Here is a 14,024-nt window from a genome sequence, read left to right as displayed (position 1 = left end):
GGGCTTCCTGGTGAAAAAAGAGGAAGAGCTCCAAACCCAAGGGATATTTATAGCCGCGGAATGGGAGGTGGGGACGGAAGGCCGCAGCCAAGGGGACACCAAAGAGGAGGGGCAAAGGGAGGGGCTACAGGGGACAGATCACCTTAGCGACAAACCATCTGAGGGAAAGGGGGAAACATTCATGTAACACAACCCCAGTGCAGCATCCAAATAACTATCTAGTGCATCACAACATCTCACCCTTTTCTGTTAAAAAAAAGAAAAAAAAAAAAGCAACAAAAACAACAGAATTGACCTAATTATAGAAGTCCACCACCCTGAGAGTCCCCAGTCTTTGAACAGTCCAGCAGGATGACAACTTGGACTGGGTTCATCGCGAGGATAGGTGGGAGGTAGATTCTCTTCTTCTACAAAGAAAAAAAAATACATTTATTTTTCAAGAGTGTCCTTAAGTTCATAGGTCTACCAGAATGCAGCCAGTTCTTTTAGGAAATTTCTTTCTCTTTCCGGTGGCATCTTCTCTTTGAGGTGACAGCTGCTTGTTTCTCCTTGGTGTCTGCTGGAGCTGGATTTTTGGGAATGAAAGGTTTTACCCACTTTTGGGGTATCCATCGGGGGCCTGAAGGGGTGGACACACACGTGTAACCACGCCCCCAGGTGACGAGCTCATAAGGACCCTCGACTTCCCAGGTTTCTGGGTCCTTAATGAGAACTGGTGGACGCTGTGACAACTTAAACGGATTGTTATTATTGAAATGACATACTACTGGGGGATTCATGTTTTCAAATGAACAGTTTAAGAAGTTGATTGTAAAAAGCGCTTTGCAGAGCTTTTGCTGTGGAGTCATCCACACCTCAGAACTGCCCTGCTGAGCCAGGACTTGCTTGAGTGTATCGTGGGCACGCTCGATCACAGCTTGACCTGTGGGGGAGTGGGGAATGCCTGTCTTATGTTCCACTCCCCACTGCTGGACAAACTCTAGGAACTCCTTGGAGGCATACGCTGGGCCATTGTCAGTTTTGATCTCCCTAGGGATCCCCAACACTGAAAAGGCTTGCACCAAATGTTGTTTGGCATGCGCAGCCCTTTGCCCTATGTGGGCAGAGGCATAAACTGCACCCGAGTATGTATCTATGCTGACATGTACATATTTCATGCAACCAAAACTGGGAATGTGTGTGATATCAGTCTGCCACACTTCACAGCTCCCAAGACCTTGGGGGTTAACCCCAACACCCAGTGATGGGACTGCCTGAAGCTGGCAACTAGGACAGGTGGCCACAATGGCTTGAGCCTGACTCCGTGTTAATTGGAATTGACGGATTAGACCTGGAACGTTTTGATGATATTGCTGATGACTTAGCTTTGCCTGTTGAAAGATGTCCGGAAGGCGTGCCATTCCTGCTGCAGCTGCAAGGGAATCTGCTTTGCTATTACCTTCTGCGATCTCGCCTGGCAGATCCGTGTGTGACCTCACGTGCATCACAAAGAACGGATGCTCCCGCTGCGAAATCAAATAAATTAGTTTTGAGAGCAATCTGAAGAGCTGCTCATTCTCGATGTCTTTGAGAACTGCCTGCTCAGCCCTGGACACTACTCCCGCCACATATGCTGAGTCGGTAACCAAATTAATTGGCTCCGAGAACTTCTCAAAGGCTCTCACAACTGCAGCCAGTTCAGCGATCTGGGGCGACCCTTCCACAAACTCAACATCAGCTTCCCAATGCTGGGTCTGGGGATTTCTCCAAGTCACCACCGACTTGTGGGAGGCCCCGGATGCATCCGTGAACACTGTAAGCGCCTTGAGAGGCCTACGACTCCTTACCTTAGGAGCTATGAGGTGGAATTCCTCGTTGAACAGCTTGTGTGATGGGGTGTGGACCTGTCCACTGCAGCTGTCCAGAGACAACTGGAGACTGGCATTGCTCTGGAGCAGATTCTCGAGCATCTCCTTGGTGAACCTCTCAGGAGAGTTCCTTCCCTCCTTAGAAAGTTTAACTGGAAGGTGAATACACTGAAAGTCACAACCGGCCAGCTCACGCAATCTTACCCTGGCCTTCCGGATCAGACTCCTGTGGCTGTGTGATGGTTTTGGATCGCTGAAGGGAGAGGAAAAGCCACTCTATGATTAGAAGCTAATCCCTCTGCCCCTCAGACCACTGGAATATTAACCCCTGTATGTGTGGTAACTTCCCTAAAACAATGAATTTGAAAGGCAGCTCGGGCTGTTAACAATGAGCCTGCCTCTTGGCCAAAGATTTCTGCATCTTTTGGAGAGCGGTTTTTGCCTCTGGGGTCAGTTCCTTGGGAGAAGCTAGCTCTCTCTCCCCTTTCAGTAAATTGAGAAGGGGAGCTAGGTCCTCTTTGGTGAGGCCTAGCCAAGGCCTGACCCAGTTCAAAGACCCACACAGGGAATGGAGATCTGCTAAGGTTTTGGGATCATTCATGATTTCCAATTTCTGCGGAACAACAGTCCGCGCAGTGATGTCCAGGCCCAGGTACTTCCAAGGTGGCATCCTCTGAACCTTGCTTTCCTGCAGTTGGAATCCAGCAGAGGTTAAAACATTAACCACTAGGTCAAGTGTGTCTTGGAGTATTATGTCATCAGGGGCACACACAAGCACATCATCCATGTAGTGTAGGATGATTGCCTTCCTTTTTTGGGCGTGCACTGGGGACAGCAATGAAGCCACATACCACTGGGAGATGGAAGGAGAGCATTTCATTCCCTGAGGCAATACTTTCCAGTGGTAGCACTTCATTGGGGCTTCTCGATTGATGGTAGGAACCGAGAAGGCAAACCGTGGTGCATCTTCTGGGTGTAGGGGAATATGGAAGAAACAGTCTTTGATGTCTATGACAACCAATTTCCAGTTTTGGGGGAGCATGGCTGGGGAGGGCATCCCTGGTTGTAGAGACCCCATGTCTTCAATAACCTTTTTTATTTCTCTTAGATCATGGAGGAGCCGCCACTTATCCTTCCCCGGCTTTTTTATTACGAATACAGGGGAATTCCATGGGCTAATTGTCTCTTCAATGTGTCCTTTAGCCAATTGTTCTTTCACAAGCTCCTCGAGCACCTTCAGCTTTTCCTTAGTGAGCGGCCACTGATGTACCCAGACTGGATTATTATCCAGCCATGTTAACTTGTGGGCAGGGTGCTCCACAGTGGCCGCTTCTAAAAATCCTGGAGGCTCTTAGGGATGACCAATTTGACCCCCCATTGCGACATGGTGTCTCTACCCCACAAGGGAGTCAGTGACAAACGGGTGGACACTGGCCAATCTTCCATCCGGTCCCTCAATTTGCACGATGCTTTTTGATATCTTTGCCAATGTGACTCCTCCTACACCTTGGATTCTACCAGCCACGGGCTGCAAATCCCAATGTGACGGCCACAACCTTTCAGGTATGATTGTCACATCTGCCCCTGTGTCTAGCAGCCCGTCCACGTGGAGATGTTCTTCTCCACGCATCAGGTTGCATCCCATAATGGGTTTGTCCTCACCAACCACTTCCGCCCATTATACACCTGGGGCCTTGTCATCTACTGATATTTCTGCAGGAACAGGAATGGCCTGGGCAATGATTTGCCCCTTGGCCAAATGGAAGGGTGGCTGTGGACAGCGCGCTAGAAGAATGAGATTAGGTATGTCCCCCTTGATGGTCATGGGAGCCACCTCAATCTCCATGGGTGTGTGTGCTGTGTCCCCAATAACAAAGTACTCACTGTCCAGTCTCGGGCGATCTTTTGTCAAGTCCTGTGAGTACTCTGGCAGGTCCACTCCAATGACCGTCCACTGGGTAGACCTGAAAACAAAAGCTTTGGTGGTCACAAGCTTGAAACGCGTGTGAGGCTGCCAGATGTTATCCTGTACACTGTTATTTAGCTTCCCCACATCCCGCTTCCCTGCCTCCCCCTTTTCTGCTTTGGGGGAGGTTTTCCCCTCAGGGAAGCCTGCTGCATTTATGTCGTAGCACGGGGCAGGGGGGCTGCACTGGTGTCCTGGTTTTTTGGAGTAAAGGGTGTCTTTTGTTCCTGGTTTTGTGGGAAATTTTGGGCAAAGTGTCCAGTTTTTTTGCAAATGAAGCAGATGATATGTTGAAGCTGCTCTGGTGATATCTGTGTCCTCATGACTTCTGGAGAAACAGGTGCCACAGTCTCTGGGATTGCAGGCTTTGACCACAGCTCTTGTGCAGTGAACAGTTCCGCTTTCCTGGCACACGCTTCAATCATCTCTCCCAGTGTAGGTGGAGGGTTGAGACGCAGTCCCAGGAGCACCCTGCTGCAGACCTCATTCGCATTCCTCTGTGCCAGCTCTTTCACCATCTCTACTTGTGTCTTGCGGTCCTGAACTTGTCTTTCAACCTGTGCATGAAGTCGGTCGACAAACTGCAAGAAACTTTCTGAAGCAGATTTAATATCAAGAAAACTACCTTTAGATTCAACGGTTGGTAACTGGTTAAAAGCTTTACCTGCAGCTTTTGAAATCTTATCTAGAATGGATTTTGACAACACCCGAGCTTGATCCTCGGGCTTAGACCAATCCCCCTCGCCGCACAGATGTTCATAGGTGAGGGGATTATTTTCTAAATCTTTGGCATCCTGTGGGTTTTGTTTAAGTTCCTCCAAGAGATCCCTTAAAGATCTCTTCCAGGAGCCTTCCTATAGATCAAACTCTGACTGGGTAAGCAAGCACCGGAAAAGATCTAGGAGATCAGTAGGGACAAATTCAAGGGATGTTAATGTAGCCTTCATCATGCTTTTAAAGATTTCGCTATGTCTCCCAAATTCCAATTGGGTTTTACATAGTTCACGCTTTGTTTGGTATGAGAAGGGTTGGTAGGTCCTAGGACCAGCCCTACCACCATTGTATTGGACGGGAGCTACTAAAGGAATCACTTCTTCTTCCCGGGTTTGAATGCTAGATTTTTTTGTTTCGGCCACACCTTCCTGGGGACCAGACGAGGGACTAACTCTCCCCCCAGCCGCACCGCCCTGGGAAGTAGGCAGGGGTTGACCCCCCACCCCACTCCCTTGGGGACTGGTAGAGAGTACACCCCCTACCCCTGCCCCACCCACCCCGGCACCTTGGTAACCAGAAGGAGGGACGTGCCCTCCCCTTGCCCCACCCCCGTGGGGGCCAGGCAGGGACCCACCCCCCCAGCCCCTGGTCCCACCCCCCCCATCCCTCGGCCCCACTGTCTCGGGACCCGGGCAAGGGGGCGTGGGAAACAGGAACAGGGAGGGGGGCGGGGTAACCGTGGGAACCAGGGATGGGGTTACAGGGTGACATCATGAGGGGCGGGGGCAGGGAGGGAGGGGGAGGAGCATCTGAGGGGAGGAAGGGGTTGTGAGACCAGAATGGGTTGGGGGAGGGGACAGGTGGGCGAAAGGGATTGTGGGAAGAGGAAGGATAGACTGAAGGCTCGAACACGTGGATGCCGCCATGTTGGGCTTTGACCACGCGGTCGGCAGTATCTGGAATGCCAACCATGTGGTCGTAGCCATTTTGGGGATGGGGGGGGTCAGCATGCGAGATTGGGGTAACAGGAATTAGGTTGGAGGGGTGCAGGGAAGGTGCTCTGTCAGCCTGCGCACAGCTAGCAGAGCCAGGGTACTGAGGGGGGCGAGGGAGGCCAGGGGAACAGTGGCAGTGCCAGGTACCCTGTGTTTGCCGGCATGCCTCGCTTGACTCTCTCAGTTCGGGGGCAGAGGGTTTGGGAGGAAGGGTAGGGGAAGCTGAGTGAGGGGAGATTTGCTCCGGCTGTCCTTTCAAATCCCTCTTTAGGATTTCTTTCCGAATTAAGAGGAACACAGGAAAAAACTTAGACACAGTTGTATCACCTTGTTCTGCTTTTACAATTAACAAGGCTCCAACTTTGTCCCAGGCAGAGATTGAGTTGATATTTTGCTGGGAAAACTGAGGGAAATGAAAAGAAATCCAGTGAACAAACCATTTTAAGACTGCTTTTGAAAGTTTAACATTTCCACTACTTAGGGTATCTAAAACTAGGGAATAATTGCCTCTCTGCGTTGCAGAAAGCTTAGCACCCATCCTGATGGTAACTGGTTTCTGCAACACTCTTATCCACCTTCTAAAAAGCAAGCGCTAACAAGAATTGAAAGCACTGAGTCCACAGCCAATCCAAGAAAGAATCCGGGCAGCCTCCCCCCCCGTTCTCTCCGGGGGACAGACGAACTGCTTGCGTGCGAACCGCGCGGGTTTTAAAGCTGTGGGCGGCAGCTGCCGGCTGCACGGCTGCCACATGGCTGCCATGCGGGAGCTCGAAGCCACCTGCCCCGCTCACCGGGTCCCCCCGCTGCCTGGGCGCGCTCGCTCACAGCAGAAACACGAGCCGCAGGTACCCTGCCGCCGCCCGCGCCGCGGCCACGCCAAAACCCACCCGCGCCGCTTCTGGGAACCACGAAACCAACCCGCCGCTTCTCAGAGCCGTGCGCCGCGGGGACCCGACCGATGGAAGCACGCAGCTCCCGGGACCACGCACAGACCCTGTCGCAGTGCCGGAGCCACTCTGCCCACGAGGAGAGACCCGCGGGACACTCACAAACCCCGACTATCGGGGCCGGACCCTTCCCTGCACCGGGAATTGACCCCCACACTCTGAGGGCTCCCCCGGGGTCCCCCAACTACGCAAGGGGATATACTCACCCCTCCTGGGGACAGTGGCTGGCTGGAACAGCTAAAAAGAAGTCTTCGTCCGAAATCGGCCCGTCGTGGGTTGCGACGGGGTCCCGATTTCACCCTCTGACGTCCTTGCCGACAAAAACGCGACGAAGAAAGGCAGAGGAAGGTGAAAGTCCAAAAAGCTAATATAATCCACGCAGGTGAATTACCAGCTCCTTCGTGTCGTCTCTGACCGAAGTGGGAGTCGAAAACACGTTGGGCACCACCTGAAGGAACCCGTGGGTTTCGGGCTGTAAATCCCCCCGGCTAGCTTGGGATTTAAGCCCGCACGGATCCTACATGGACGAAGTAAAGGATGAGAAGCGCTCTTTCTCCATGTGGTTCTGATGTCCTATTTATTAGCTGGAAGGGGACATCTGCATCGTAGGGCTTCCTGGTGAAAAAAAAGGAAGAGCTCCAAACCCAAGGGACATTTATACCCACAGAATGGGAGGTGGGGACGGAAGGCCGCAGCCAAGGGGACACCAAAGAGGAGGGGCAAAGGGAGGGGCTACAGGGGACAGGTCACCTTAGCGACAAACCATCTGAGGGAAAGGGGGAAACATTCATGTAACACAACCCCAGTGCAGCATCCAAATAACTATCTAGTGCATCACAACAACTCCCAACTGTGACACTACTGCAGAATAATGTCAATCTTATGGAGAGCCTATAAGGTTAAAAAATATTGTTAGATCAAATAAACTAAATCCTTCTTTTACACTTGCATGCACTGCCTGAACAAATAGTGAACCCACAACAAGGAAAAAATTCTCTAAGGTCAAGCTGGTAGCTGGTATCCAAACACATGGAACCAAGACCTCCCCTTCTTCTTATGATCTGTACAAGGATTCATTCTTCACCACTAGATTTGTGTCTGTAGACAGCCCTGGTGATGTGGGTATTTGCTGCTACTTCAGATGATTTGTTCATTTGTCTCTGAAGACAGAAATTATACCCAGTGATTTCAGCTCTCTGCAGAAGCCAGGCAAGGACCACCAGAAGTCCTTTTTCACTCAATGAGTCCACTGTTCCTCAAATTCTTGGTTCTTTAACAAAAGCTGTTGTGAATCAAAAAATCAGAGCATCAGAGAATCAAAGAATGGACCTGTAAGGATCATGGAGGCAAAATCCTGGCCCTACACAGGACACTGCAAGAATCACATCATGGGTCTGAGAGCATTATCCAAGCACTTCTTGAACTCAGGCTTGGTGCTGTCATTTCTATGGGAATCCTGTTCCAACTCTGGGTGAAAAATGTTTCTCTGATGTCCAACCTAAACCTCCCCCAACTCAGCTTCATCTCATTTACTGAAATTCTGTCACTGGTCACAACAGTGAAGGTATCTGTACCTGCTTCCCTTCTTTGCCTCACGAGGAATATGCAGACTGCTGTGAGGTCTCAGTCTTTTCTTCTCCAGGTTGAACAGACCAAGTGACCTCAACCACTCCTTATATGGCTTCCCCTCCAGACCCTTCATCATCCTTGCAGGCCTCCTTTGTACACTCTCTAATGGCTTTATATCTTTCTTATACTATGGCACCCAAACCTGTACACAGGATTCGAGGACAAAAATAGGACAAACATGTCCTCTGACCAGCAGGCAATGCTGTGCCTGATGCACCCCATTAAGAAGTTTTTGAGTCTCTTCCTTGGACATGGAATCTTGCACTATAGAGACAAAATCAGATGCCTTCCCATATCAGATGCCTTCCTCTTTCTTTCTCTTCTGCTTCCCATACTATCCCAGCACATCAGTGAAAGACTCTAAAGGAAGTAGAAGGACAGTTTGCTTTTCCTTTTGATTTATTACGTATTACCTACTCTTCTCAGAGAGAAGTTGTGATCTAAACCCCTCAGAATCATTAGGTTACCAAAGATTGATATGACATCTATTACTGACTGCTATGTGTCTCCCTGAATGTGAAATGTTCATCATACTTGCCAGCTTCTTACCTTCAATGATGCCCTTTTGTGCTACATGAAGAATACCACTAGCACACTAATAGCTCTGTCTGCTCTTCAGGAGGTGTTTGAATTCTGTTTCATATCTGCCTGTCGTAATACGACACGAAAAGACGACACGGACACTGCTGCTCTCCAGGTGAACAAAAAAGAGGGACCTTTATTTTCTGACTCCAATATTTATAGTTTTCCAAAAGTGACAGTGGATTGGAGGGTGACAGTGCCACCTCTCCAATGATGCTGGACAGACCAAGAGTCCATCAATTCTCTCCTCCTCCATGAAAGAATGCAAAACATAAGTTGTTTACAGAACTGTGTGTGAGAAAGTTTGTTACAAGAATGCAAACATCAGAAGGCTTAGCAAAGTCTTAAAAAATCAGGGTGACATCTGCCTGCTCTTTCGTTCAGGACAAATCACAGAATACATCTCTTTCTAATCACAGATCTACCTGAAACACCAGAGAGTCATCCTAAAAATAAGCTTCAGTGGATTCCCTCATTGGTGGTACAGCATACTGGCATAACAGGAAAAAAGTTGCTGAGTTAAGAGTTTCCCAGCTTCTTGAAGCTCAACTCTGCTCTCTCTGCACAACTCCAGAGAGCCAGAGCAAATGCAGAATGATGCACTATCCCATTCCAGATATATGATGAAAAATTTTACTACAATACAAACAGAGCATAAAAATAACTCAAGTGGTGAAACTGCAGGTAGTCTGCTGTCAAGTTAAATAAACAATGAAGCAATCCAGATACTCCAATAGAAATTGTTGTTCCATGATCTATACTATTTGAAAGGCCAGTGCATTTAAATACTATATGAAGATATTTCTTCAGTGAAATAAATGTTTGTTTATCACACATCATTTGATAATAGTCAGGGGCTTGTGTGATTCTGTGGCAATTGAATTTGCCAGAGAATCCACCCACTGCTGTAGACTGCTGCAGAATGCAGATTAACATTTTTTAAACTAAAATAGGGCTTGGTAGAAAATTAAATCTTCCAGATGTTAATTGAAAAAATGTCTACATTTTATTCATGTCTTTGTTGGTGTGAAGGCTGCCAGCCAAGAAGCATTGTATCCAGGTCATAAAAAACTTGGATTTCCTTGACAACAGAATTATACCATGTATGGGAAGATCACCTGCAGGTACAGAAGTTTCCTATGTAAAAAGTCATTTCTTTGTTGCTTTGTGCTCGGATATGGCATCCTCTTTCTGACACTGATGACATCAAAAACACGCTCAACCAGTTTTTCTTCCTTTTTGCCATTCAACTGTCAGTCCTCTTAAGTTACAACCAAAAGAAATTTCCCCTGGAATCAACAGTTTTGCTTGGACTTATGTGTCCATAAGGGAGGTGCTGAAGTGGCTGGTGCAGACTGTCATCTTTGTGTGTCCCAGTTCTTCATTAAGCTAACATCTTCATTTTGTTGAAAAAAACTCCTTGTAGTCCAATGGAACTGTGCAGTAGCTGTCTCACCAACACACATTGTATTTTCTCCCAATTTGCTGGGAGTGGCAGCCATGCTTGAAATAAGATGAACCGAGGACTCTTCATCAAATATGTGTCCTCCCTCAAAAACAAATCCAAACTCCCCTGAGTCTGCACATGTGATCTATACTGTACTTCCATGAACACACCTGCAAGATGAGGACAGGTTTGCCACTTCCACTTGTAATCTCAACATGAATTCTTCCAACATCACTACTTAGGACCACCATGAAGATGCTGAGTTAGGCAGATGCATTTGGTGAACTCTGTGTCTGCAAGCATCAATATAGGAAAGAGAAAGGAAGAAGTCCTTGAGACTGTCTTGACAGGCTGTATTACACTGATAAACCTACGTGCCACTCAAGCTCCCAGACCCAGGAGCTCACTTTTAGTTCAATCCAGGGCCTTAATTAATCAGAGCTAAGTTTTGAGTGCAGTAGTCTCTGAATGGATTATTAGGCTTTGCTCTGGGTAGCTGTTTCCTGAATAAATGGACTCCTACTTTTTTACCAGGGCCACTTTTGCACTGTTCCCTGAATGGGTTAATGAGTCATAGTCTAGCCTCAACTCAGCCCTGTCCCTGGTCCACTTCTTCCTGGGCCTGACTGTGTTATCAGCATAATCCCTGGACCTCACTGATTACTTCACCCTGTGCAGACTCCTTGGACTACTTACAGTCTTCATCTGAACCACATGATATTTCCTTAAAATCTAGCTCATCTAGAACAGAGCAGCTCATCAGAAAGCTGAATGCATTCATTAATAGCCAAGCAACATTTACCACAAATAAAGTCACTGAATGACCAAGTAAAATGATTGTAGCAAACACCTGTTTCCATTTTATGCATCTTATCTAATGTATTTCAGCTGCAGTTAATACTACCATAATCACTCCAGCTTCTTGGCAGCTGATGAGGTATACATGTTTGAGACAGTGACATCAATTAACTATCCTGTCTATGTTATCTAATGCCATATCAACAATTACTATTACAACTTATCATTACTTATTACATATTATCATTAATGCATTTGTTACTTTTTCCAAAGTAACATTGATCCAACACTTATTCAGAGGTTAATCAACATTCCTAAGACAGTCGTTTATTATAATCGGATTTTGGATATTGTTCAAATCAGTGCCCTTAGAGGCATCAGCTTTGTTTCAGTCTCAATGAATAGGGTACATTAATGCCAAGAAACAACAGAAGATCAGAATTATATTTTTGTATATACAAGTGGCTATTGCAAAACTCAATTCTTCAGAATATTTGAATGCTACTAGACATTTTTATGCCTACTGCTTATGGAGCACTGGACAATGTTTGCTGTCATATTTAGAACTGAAAACAAAGAGAGAAAGTCAAGGTGAGATTAGTTCTCTGTTTCATTCAAAGGAGCAGAAAAAAAGATGTAAAGAGAGCAAGAACCTGTATATTCCTCCTTTTGTACTACAAACTGTGAACAAACAGGTAGGGAGCAGCCAGCAGCCAGCACATCAATCTATCAATCCATACACAATGCAAAGTATACACACCTCAGATTCTGTGATAATATTAAGTCAAGTGCTTAAAATACCACAAATATCAGAATTAGCTGCCATGCAGCTCTAAGCAAGTTGGGATGATGCATATAGGCATGACAAGAACTTTTAATCACTTCCCCTCTTTGGTGCCAGTTTTCTGACTGAAGTCTCAGACAAGCATACACAACCTGGTATTCTCTTGGCAAATTTCTTCTTGGCAGACATGCTATTTGAGCAGGCAGCAGGTACATTACCAAGACTATGACTGAAGTTCTTTCATTATTCCAGAAACCTGTAGGCGTTAGCAATCCCCAGTGAAAAAATTCTACGTGTTCCCCTAACAGATGTAACCTAGAATACCCCTCCTTCTGCTCATTTCAAATTACTGCTAAATCATCATAGAAAATCCAGCACAAGGTATATACCTCAAAATGGTAACTTTAAATTTGAATGGTTGAAATTTGACAACTAATAAACAATGAAAAGCTCACTGCACTTGTGTGTGTCTCTGGTCCCAGAACTACCTCAAATGGTAGCTTTCAAATCAACTGTTCATATAGAATGAGAGCACTAAAAAAGAAGGAGGCCCACTTACTCATATATTAGTAAGCATCTTTTGTAGTCACTGGGAAAAATGCAAAATAAATCTCTTATCTATTGAACAGAATGTATTTATAAAACTGGAGCTTTTAAGAGTTTGGGAGACAACAACAAAATATGAAAAATGACTTGTGGGAAGAGGAGTTGAGTCATTTTTACATGAAACTGGGAATGCTTAGTGAAACCCCTTATTTCACTGATCCTTTCCAATATTTATTGTAAATATTCCTTTTCAAAAAATTAATTTGACAATACACCATATTGCTGATTTGAACCAAAATGTTTTCATTCTAAAAGCTCGTAACATTTTGAGGGTTTCAGTTTGCTTTTAGATAGTATCTGTGAATGACTCCCTATCATATTTTCATTTCAATTCTCAGGCAACTATACTGGCAATTACTATGTAAAAGAACCATACAACATAGCAGATCAGTCTGTAACAAACCACACTTTGGCAGAAAAGGTTATTATTTATTACTTTAAAGTAACTTATAATCAGTGTTAATTGTTCTGCAGTAAACATTCCTGGGGAAGTTCTCATGTCTTTTCTATGTTGACACAATCCTAAAGCACATTTAAAATAATGGCCTATACATAACTGAGCTCTTCCAAACTGCAGCTACTTTCACTCCAGTGGTGTAGATGAATTCACTTCTATCTCAAATTGGTTTCATTTTTATTATTTTAAATGTGAGAGAATCTAATGAGACAGGTTTGTTATGAGTTAGATATTTGTATTTCCTGGAATGAGCCTTACTATCAGCCTATCATCTAATAGATGTGCACCTAGTGTGTATCTTCTATGTGAACTTCATGTAACTGAGGCAGTGCTACAACCTTCACAGAGCTACTCAAAGGCTGCTCTGCATTAATTGCTAAACTTGGGCACTGCAGTATCATCTCCTCCCTTACTGCCCCTATGCCCTGCATATTGAATTACACAAACACACTGGCTATCCAGTATTCCTGCATGTGTCAGAAAGTACTTCTTCTGACTACATGAATAACTTCTCCCCGTAGTTTCTTTTGCATTTTTTAAACAAAATCTAAAAATAGGAGCATTTGAGGTGCTTGTACAGTTGTGCATACAGTTGTCTAAGTGTTTCAGCAGAACCAGTGACTCACTGCAACGTCAGAGTCTTCTCTCATTCACTCATTTATCCTTCCCCTAGAGTGCTTTTAATTTTCTTTTCTGAAAAGTTATTTTCACTTTAGGGCATAAAACTGAAAAAGCAGAGAAGCATGTTCCAAAGTTTTCTTTTTCTCCCATCCTAATAGACATGCTTTTTCCAAGGTTGGGCTAAATGGTCCTTGAAGTCCCTTCCAATTTGGTATTCTGTGATTCTAGGATTATCTTTTTTCCTGCCTTCAGCTATGTTTATGCCAAATCTGACTGGTTTTGCTGCACAACATGTATCTGCCCTGCCTACAAACAGCCACAAACAGAGTTATTCCTACTTATATACTGTCTCTTCCCTCTGTCTCCTTCTCCATCTCACTGCATTTACTCCATTCTCTTTCATAAGGACCTACCTATTACCAACACCTTGGGACCTACCTTATGGTCCTACCTATTTTCAACATTTTATTGTGCAACTTCTTTCCTAAATAAAGTTCTTCATTTCTGTAAAATGTGGTTTACCACCATTGCTAACAACCACTTAAATTGGCAGACACCTCATCTTATCTATCTTAACCCTCCCCTACATCCTTTTCTCAAAATTGTTCAGAATGCTGCAGGTAAACTCACT

This window comes from Motacilla alba, chromosome Z (assembly GCF_015832195.1).
Source record: "Motacilla alba alba isolate MOTALB_02 chromosome Z, Motacilla_alba_V1.0_pri, whole genome shotgun sequence".
NCBI classification, from domain to species: domain Eukaryota; kingdom Metazoa; phylum Chordata; class Aves; order Passeriformes; family Motacillidae; genus Motacilla; species Motacilla alba.
Note: the sequence above shows the minus strand (reverse complement) of the source record.